At 46.0% G+C, this 9,570-nt stretch overlaps 1 protein-coding gene across 4 annotated transcripts in view; it reads left to right on the top strand.

Annotated features, from left to right (window-relative positions):
* The first annotated feature begins 557 nt into the window (after positions 1 to 557).
* FGGY (FGGY carbohydrate kinase domain containing) overlaps positions 558 to 9,570 on the top strand; it is a 340,924-nt gene continuing 331,911 nt past the window's right edge. For 3 of the 4 annotated variants that reach the window (XR_003858912.1, XM_029617871.1, XM_029617867.1), the window contains exon 1: positions 6,691 to 6,805. The gene's annotated coding sequence lies outside the window, so the exon portion shown is untranslated. Of the gene's footprint in view, positions 670 to 6,690; positions 6,806 to 9,570 lie in introns of those variants that run through there. The other variant, XM_029617869.1, reaches the window with a different exon arrangement.

Here is a 9,570-nt window from a genome sequence, read left to right as displayed (position 1 = left end):
TTTGTTCGATGTATGATCTATTTTCATTGACAAATATGAAACAATTTTTGCCTTAGAGCTAAAGTTTGCTATATCTTCGCCCTCACTATTTTCTGTCAAAGTGGCTTAAATATTGTGTGATATGCTAATAAACTACTTTCCATAAAAACCAGGAATTTTGGACTCAGTGGAGTAGAAATAAAAGTCATCAAACAAGTTGGAGGCTACTGGACTATTTGAATGCATTTGTGATTAGTATTCGGGAGTTGTCCTTTTTCTATCAGATCAGTGCACTGATAAAGAGAGTACAATTCTCAAAAGTTAGACATGAATGCATTTTCTCCTGTAAAACAGTACTCACTTACAACTTGTGTGTTGACTTTTATTTCTACCTATCCAAGTGGACTAACTTGGAAGCCACACTACTTTATTCGAGACTGGACTAAGCGGAGGAAAGTGTTGTTAATCTTTATTGTGGTTAAAGAGCTTCTAAATTTTCAGGTCAACCATTACATGTTAATAATTTATTCCTACAAATCTGAAGAATCTGACCATGTCATGTCTCATTTCCAAGATCGTATACTTTGACTCTTTTCCCGAAGGCATTGAATTCTCTAGTCATTCCTCAGTGATAAATGCTTGTGGAGTCCTTTTCAGCACATCCTCAGCAGTAATTCTGTCATCGTAAAGGTAAGTGTGTGGAATAAGATGACAATTAGAATTATTGTAAGTTTTCACAGAGAGTATAGAAAGGTTAAAGGGACCTTATATGTCCCTATAACTACGGTTATCACTTACTGCCATAAAAAAAAATGTAACTGCTTATAGTTTATAGGTACAGGAAATAGAAATTGAGATCCTTAAATACCTAAAGAGTTGCTTTACTTACTTATTCTGAAAGTAATGTGTTATAGATAACACAACTTAAGTATGATCAGTATCGCATCAAGCCTATTCTATGCCAACTTCACTGGCTCCCAGCAGACAGCAGGATACAATTCAGAACTTTCTGCATTGTCATCAAACGCTTGAATGGAAGGACTCCCGAATACTTCGCCCAACTTCTCTCCCGTTACACGCCCTCAAGGGAACTCCGATCTTCCCAAATGGCTCTCCTTTGCCGACCATGGCCAGATTGTCCTGCACGAGACTCTGCGCTTTCATCTATCCACTAAAAATTTGGAACAAACTACCACTAACCCCTGTGCCTGCCGCCAGGCTACCTTAAATTCAGAAAAGAAAAAAAAAAAAAGCAAATGCATGGCTTTTCACCCAGGCTTTTCCTCTGAGACCCTCTTCCTCAGTCCCATTTACCTGAACTCCCATTGAGGGATTGGGTTATACACAGCATGGGCTCCACTGGGTCTCAAACTTCACAAATGGGTTTCCCGTGACAGATCCCATCACTACTTTAATGGCGCATTCTGACTGATTGTGAGCCACTCAAATGCCTCCGCTAATTTAAATTTTATTGTACTCCACCTGAAGACCAACTTTGGAAAAAGGCAGAATATCAAATGTCCGTAAATAAATAAATCACAAGCTGCTTGATAGCTGCACAAATCTGAAATAATCTGGTTTTTTTTTTTTAATGTTTCTTCTAAATGCCTTCTAAATTTCATGAGGAGATACCAAGGTAGATCAAGCCAATGTATATGTGGTTTATAGAAAAATTGCATGTTAGGTGGAGATGCTTAATGATATCATTGCCCAAGTACATATGGGTGCACTCATAACTTTGCGCACTTCTTTTCCACACCTAATCAGAAGGCACTTTTCTGCAATACTGTGTGGAATTTAGTGTTATCTGACATTGATCTTGGAAATATGAATGCACTGAAAGTGATAATTTAACAGGAGATCAGTGGCTTCTGTTACAAGGCCAGAGGAAATTGTACAGACTGAAACAGCTTCATCCAGCAATTGATACCTCCAATGGATCTCCCAACATGCATGAGAAGGTTTTTTGATACCAAAGACTAATGGTAACACAGCACACAGAGCTTTATTCATAAAAGACTTTTCCTTCATTCTATGCCTATAGAAAATCCTTTATTGGATAAGACCCAATGGGCGCTGTGTACTAAGCCTTTTTCCTACAAACAAGGAGAGGAGGGTAGTTTTTAGTGTCCTGCGCAGGGATAAAGTCTAAGGGGTAGATTTTTTAAAAAAAGCGCGTTCGCGTACTTTTGTTTGCGCACCAGGCGCAAACAAAAGTACGCTGGATTTTAGAAGATACGCGCGTAGCCGCGCGTATCTTCTAAAATCCTGGATCGGCGCGCGCAAGGCTGCTGATTTTGGGCAGCCGGCGCGCGCCGAGCCGCGCAGCCTGTCTCCGTTCCCTCCGAGGCCGCTCCGAAATCAGAGCGGCCTCGGAGGGAACTCTCTTTTGCCCTCCCCTCACCTTCCCCTCACTTCCTCTACCTAACCCACCCCTCCCCGGCCCTATCTAAACCCCCCCTTACCTTTGTCCGTAGATTTTCGCCTGCGAGAAGCAGACGTAAATCTACGCGCGCCAGCGGACTGCTGGCGCGCCGTGCTCCGACCCAGGGGCTGGTCCGAAGGCCTGGACCACACCCCCGAAACGCCGCGTCATCGGGTCCCGCCCCCTGACACGCCCCCTTCCAAAAACCCCGGGACCTACGCGAGTCCCGGGGCTCTGCACGCGCCGGCGGCCTATGGAAAATAGGCGCGCAAGGCCCTGCTCGCGTAAATCCGGGCGGATTTACGCGAGCAGGGCTTTTAAAATCCGCCCGAAAGGCTAACAAATACTCACAGACTTTAGCCTGACTTTTCAAAGTGGGCCTATGCGCATAAATCTGCTTTGAAAACTTTGAGGGGTACGCTTAGGGACCTTCATTTTCAGTTTTTATTTTATTTTTCCTGGGAATTTCGATGCTATAATAAAAAAAAATAAAATCTGTGGAAAAATGACTTTGTTATAACATCCAGGAGATAAATCAGTGGAAAATCCATTTTTCACTGACTTTTCTTGTGTTATAACATTGAAAGCTTGCTGGGCAGACTGGATGGGCCGTTTGGTCTTCTTCTGCCGTCACTTCTATGTTTCTATGAAATTCCCAGGAAAAATAAAATAAAAACTGATAACACGTGTTTGTTTTCGCAGTCCCTGCCTTATACAATGGCAACGGGTGCTTTTATTTCACTTGACCAAATGCTAAAGACATCTGTCTTGTGACTGCGTGCATTTGTCCGGTATGAGTACAAAAATGTATTTATGCGCTGGAGAGGGTGCCCGGCAGCTCTCAGGAGCGCCTTGGCCAATGGTGAAAAAAAAAATAGTGCATCTTTCCACATGGAGGGGAGATGGTGAGAGCAACCCCCTCCCCCTGCCCCACGGAATAGGAACTCGGCAGCACATCACTGCATGAAAATAACACTCTTGATACCCATTTGCAGAAAACACAGCTGATTTACAGATGATTCAGTGTTAAATTCAATCCTGAATATGTTTGTGTATTTTGCATTCGAGCTCCACCTGATCCAGAGGTTATGTTGTGTTATGTTTACCAAACCTATCATTAGAGGTCTGTAATGACAGGCTCCACCAGAAATGAACAGCAGTCCGTAAATGCTCTTTCATCTACTTTTAACTTTTTTGTTTTTTTGTTTTCATTGCATGGACATTGCCATTTAGTTCTTTCTGTTTCTGCCCCTCCTCTTTCCTTGACTGCAGTTAATGGAAGTGTCCTCTCTTTGCACTTCTCTTCCTCAGCCTGTCCGGACATTTCCCTCTGCAGGTTACCACTGCCAGTGAAGGAAAGATGATTAACGGGATCATTTTGGACAGATTTATGCAGAGTTTAGTCCTCCAGTAACTCAGCGTGTTCAACACTGAGGGGCGGATTTTAAAAGCCCTGCTCGCGTAAATCCGCCCGGATTTACGTGAGCAGGGCCTTGCGCATGCCGGCAGACCTATTTTCCATAGGCCTGCCGGCACGCGCAGAGCCCCGGGACTTGCGTAAGTCCCGGGGTTTTTCGAGGGGGGCGTGTCAGGAGCGGGGCCGGTTGGCGCGGCGTTTTGGGGGCGGGCCCGGGGGCGTGGTTTCGGCCCGGGGCGGTCCGGGGGCGTGGCCGCGCCCTCCGGAACCGCACCCAGGTCGCGTCTCGGCACGCTAGCGGCCCGCTGGCGCGCGGGGATTTACTTCTCCCTCCGGGAGGCGTAAATCCCCCGACAAAGGTGTGGGGGGGGGGTTTAGATAGGGCCGGGGGGGGGTGGGTTAGATAGAGGAAGGGAGGGGAAGGTGAGGGGAGGGCGAAAGCGAGTTCCCTCCGAGGCCGCTCCGATTTCGGAGCGGCCTCGGAGGGAACGGAGGTAGGCTGCGCGGCTCGGCGTGTGCCGGCTGCCCAAAATCGGCAGCCTTGCGTGCGCCGATCCAGGATTTTAGCAGATACGCGCGGCTACAAAAGTACGCGCTCGCGCTGTTTTATAAAATCTACCCCTAAATTAACATTTTAAAACTATATGGCCTGGATTTTAAGAATTATGCGCGGGCGTAGATTTATGCGCGCAACTTGGCGCGCACAAATCTACCCCCGATTTTTAAAAATCTACCAGCAAGATTTCCACTCATAAAAGTTGTGCACAAAAAAACATGAAGTAAGAGCATAAGTTTTACGCTGAAAAATTAGGAGCATAAATTGTGCTCCTAAGAGTCTTGCGCGCAAAACATGAGTTAGGCGCAGAAGTTCTGCCTCTAAGACTCATGCACAGAAAGCATGAGATAATAGTTGTGGGGTAGATTTTCAAACCACGCGAATTGGCGTACTTTTGCTGGCGCATCAGGTGCAAACAAAAGTACGCGGGATTTTAGTAGATACGCGCGTAGCCGCGCGTATCCGCTAAAATCCTGGATCGGCGTGCGCAAGGCTATCGATTCTGTATAGCCAGCGCGCGCCGTGCCGCGCAGCCTACCCCCGTTCCCTCCGAGGCCGCTCCGAAATCGGAAGGAACTTTCTTTTGCCCTCCCCTCACCTTCCCCTCCCTTCCCCTACATAACCCACCCGCCCGGCCCTGTCTAAACCCCCCCTAACCTTTGTCGGGGGATTTACGCCTCCTGGAGGGAGACGTAAATCCCCGCGCACCAGCGGGCCGCTAGCGCGCCAGGACGCAACCTGAGGGCGGGTACGGAGGGCGCGGCCACGCCCCCGGACCGCCCCGGGCCATAACCACGCCGCTGGGCCCGCCCCCGACACGCCCCCCTCGCCAAACCCCGGGACTTACGCGAGTCCCGGGGTCTGCGCGCGCCGGTAGGCCTATTGAACATAGGTGCACCGGCGCGCAGGGCCCTGCTCGCCTAAATCCGCCCGGATTTAGGCGAGCAGGGCTCTGAAAATCCGCCCCTGTGTGCACAAAACATGAGTGAGCACAAGCTGGTTCATAAAACATATGCACAAAACACACATCACGTTTTATGTGCTTGTATGCCATTACCAAGTACATGATCTCAACACCACAAATTTCAGGTTCTGTCGCATAGATTAGCACTAGCCCCAGGACTTTACTCCACCTCTGTACTGAAGGTAAATTTTCAGCATTAAGAAAACATGAATAAAGTCTATGTACTTCTCTGGATTGGGAAGAAATAGCTAATGCTTTGATAAACATGGGATCTGCATGAAGGAGTGCTTATCCGTGCGCACATTTCTATTCAAGATTGTATGCAAAACTTCTTGCTACATCGGAGTACAGTTCTATGCACAAAAATGTGTGCAGAGCCGCAGGCTGACGTGCACATAACCTTGCAAATCCTATTACATCGGGTCCTCTACAAACATAATAATATGTACGATTTTTGCCTTCGGTTTGCTCGTCATTACCTCTCTCCTGATTTTTCCTTCTCTTCTTTTTACAGTGTGGACAACAGCTAATCTGCTACTGTGAATAGCTTTGACTAATGCTGCCACTTCTTTTAATAAAATGTTTTATTGTTTCCATGAGTTTTGGCAGTGGCTTTCTAACAGCACATCGCTACATGCTTATGACTTTAGATTTTCTAACAAAGCAGCCTCAGCTTGCATAGAGGATAAGCATGGGGGGAAAAAAAAAGCTAACAAACAAAAAATAAGGTGATACTTTTTATTAGACTAACTTAATACATTTTTTGAGTAGCTCTTGGGAGTTCATGCTCCCTTCCTTATGTCTACGCACTGAAAATTTACAAAGCTGTTTAAGCAATACTGGTTTAGTGCTTTCAGCAGTGGGTTTAAAAACCAGGGAAGTGTGGGTTCAAATGTCACTGCTGAGCCTTGTGACCTTGGTGAATCGGTTCACCCTCTATTGCCGCAGGTACAAAGTTAGAATCTAATTTACCAAGGCTTTTAGGTTTTCTCCCATTATGTGTCTAGGAGAAAAAAATGTTGCCTGAATTAGGCCCTTAGATTATATTTCCTCTGGGACTAGTGAAATAACCTCTAGAACCTGAATGTAATCTGCTTTGAAAAAATGTATTAAGCTAATCCAATGAAAAGGTAGCACCTTATATTCTTTTATTTGTTAACCTTTTATTTTTGAGCGTTCAAGTGTGAACCGACACAGGACGCAGCACTTGGGCTGCCGAGCGCCGACGGCTCAGCCGATCAGCAGCCAATCGGCAGGAAGGGGGGGGGGGGGGGAATCTGGACCAATCGGATTCCGCCTACAAACGGCCAACCAGAGCGCGCCTTACAAAGCCTGCGAGGCCGCGCTGCTGCGGCCCCCGCCCCCAGCCATAAAAACTGTCCTGGCTGGGAAAGTTTGTGCCGCCTTCTTTCGCGCTCTGCTTGGCCCACTCTGCCAGCTAATATAATATTTCACTGTCAACAAGTAAGTGACTGCCTGTTCTCCAAGTCAAATAACAAGTTGTTTCTTCCTTTTGAAACGTAATCCGTGCAGTAGAACTTGAGGGTTTCGCTTCTGAACAAGCACACACAGACAGACACACACACACGCACAGAGACAGACACACACACTCGCACAGAGACAGACACACACACACGCACACAGACAGACACACACACTCGCACACAGACAGACACACACACACGCACACAGACAGACACACACACGCACAGAGACAGACACACACACACACATATCGCTCCCCTGTCTGTTGCGATTTGTTTGTGTACAGTAACTTGTTATTGTTTTGCAAAAAAAAACAAAAAAGTGATTTCCCCCTGCCTCCCCACCCCCAAACTTCATTTTGGGCATGGAAACCTAATAATCCCCCTCGGGAGTCTGCATTCACTTCTCTCTTTGTCGGCTTGTTTAGTATCCGCATGGTAATGCTGCTGCAGCCTGGCACTCCCCGGCCTCCTTGCTCCCCACGGACTGTGCTGGATTTTAAGCTCTGTGACTCGTTTTAAGCTGTTCCTGTTCCACCCCTCCTGGTAAACTCACTTACGGTTCACGTATCCTGCCAGCGCTTCCAGAACTAGACTAATGCATGCTAAAATGCCGCGCAGGATGCATTGGCTGAATTATTTTGAATATGTCCACAGAGCTTTGGCATCAGAAATGCTGGAGATTTCAACATAACTTAGGTACTGAAAACACATGGAAACTTATTTGAATTGGCTCTCCATGGGTACTCCCAGGAAATCAATATGGGTCCAGGAGGACCTGCTGGCATAAAGGTAGGGGTTCGCGGCAGGGCCGGTGGCATTGCTCATTCCTTTCACTATACTTACCAGTCATACAGCACCGCTATAGATGGAGCATCAAGGCTAATTTGGATCTTCAGAGGTATAGCCTTGAAAGTGTAGTGTAGCAAAAATGACAGAGGTGAGTGGCACCTTATACACTATGGGGCTGATGCAATAAAGTGCCCTCAGCCTAGTGCACAGGTTAACCCTCGGTTGGAAGTGCTAGACTAATAGCAGATCTAAATAAGGGGATAGATGCATCCAAAACAGTGCTCATTACATGTAAATGCCATGTAGATGAGGCTATTACCCTCCCAAAGCAAAATAATTACCAGTTGACCAACACACCCTTTTTAACATGGCAAATTTAATGCCAGCCCTGGAGCTGATGTTAAGTCACACCATGAGTCAAGAGCACATGAAAAAACAAAAAAAAAAACAAAAACAACCCCTGGTCTTCATGGTTACTGTGAATTAGTATCATTGTGTTACTAAATTCTGCCTGCGGTGCTTAAATTAGGGGAAAAAAAATTCTGGGTGCACAATGTACACACAGGTATGCATGTATATGGTCCATGTGAGTTATCTGTGGCAGGATAAAGTGGATGCTCGTATTGAACACCCATCTTCCTGGCCCGGGCACAGCCATGTCTCCCGGGTGCCCGATGCTGTTGAGTGCTAGGGATGCACAATTTTAGCTGAGCATGTCCTTTTTAACAAGGCAGCTCATTAAAAGATAACACTGCATACCCAGGAGAGGTGGATATGTGGGCAATGAAAAAGTGGGTGCCCTGTTTGGACACATGTTTTTATGTGCGTGATATTTACACCGGCCCATCAGTCAGTAGTCTGGACTATAATGCTATTAACATCCTGTTTCCACACCTTGCCTGCCTAATTCAGTGCCTTCTCTTTGTTCTCTAACTCCCCATCCCCATATATTTTACCCACCTCTGTTCTACCCTTCATGCATCTGAGGAAGTGGAATTGGTTAGTCTATAAGGTGCCTGTGCAATCCGCCTCTTGTCCTCCAGGCTAATTTGATGACCATATCTGCTGAAAGACATTCTGTGCTAATTCCTTGCAGGATAAGGGTTGTGCTTTCCTTTCTGTTTGGCCTAGCTAAGATGGTTCTGATTTTAAGGTACATTTCAGTGCATCTATATTTGCATGCACCTTGTAGAGCAGTTCTCAGTCTAGTCCTTGGGACACACTCAGCCAGTTTGGTTTTCTGCATACCCACAGTGAATATGTATGACATAGATTTGTATGCCTCTGTTGTATGAAAATCTATGTCATGCATATTCACCGTGGGTATTCTGAAATCCAGACTTGCCAGATATATCCCAAGGACTGGATTAAGAACCACTGTTGTAAGGATTATACAGCATTCCTTAGCATAAACTTTTGAACCAGGGCAGAATTGGACGACCTGACTGTAAGCAAGCCATATGCAATATTCCTGAACTGAGAAGGAGAAGAGGGAGGTTCAAAGGGATTTCTTTGAGATAGCCCCCATCACATGGAGAGAGGAATTTTCAATTACATTGTTGTGGGTTTGCTTACTTACAAAGGACCAGAAAGCCATCTCCTGGAACCTAAGCATTATCATAGTCTGAACATTCAGGTTTGCTGTGGCTTTGCCTTGCTAATTATAGATATGGTGGCCATGATTTCCTGAGTCCTGTCATGATGCCCATATAATAAGACAGTGCATCATGTAGGAGCACACGTGTGGTAGGGATTCTGGAGAGACAGTTCTACTGAGTAAGTGCCGTAACCTATCCGTACTTCAATGATGCTGCAGCTGTGTTAGAGGCATCTTAATAATGTGCTTTTTATTTTGTGCTTGCACATTTATTTATTTATTTATTTAGAAGCTTTTATATACCGATGAACGTTGAGAACATCTCATCATAATAGTTACCTTCTGTTGACCTGGTT

The sequence above is a fragment of the Rhinatrema bivittatum genome, chromosome 10 (genome assembly GCF_901001135.1).
Source record: "Rhinatrema bivittatum chromosome 10, aRhiBiv1.1, whole genome shotgun sequence".
Taxonomy (NCBI): domain Eukaryota; kingdom Metazoa; phylum Chordata; class Amphibia; order Gymnophiona; family Rhinatrematidae; genus Rhinatrema; species Rhinatrema bivittatum.
The sequence above is the reverse complement of the archived record's forward strand: the minus strand, read 5'-3'. Positions and strand labels throughout refer to the sequence as shown.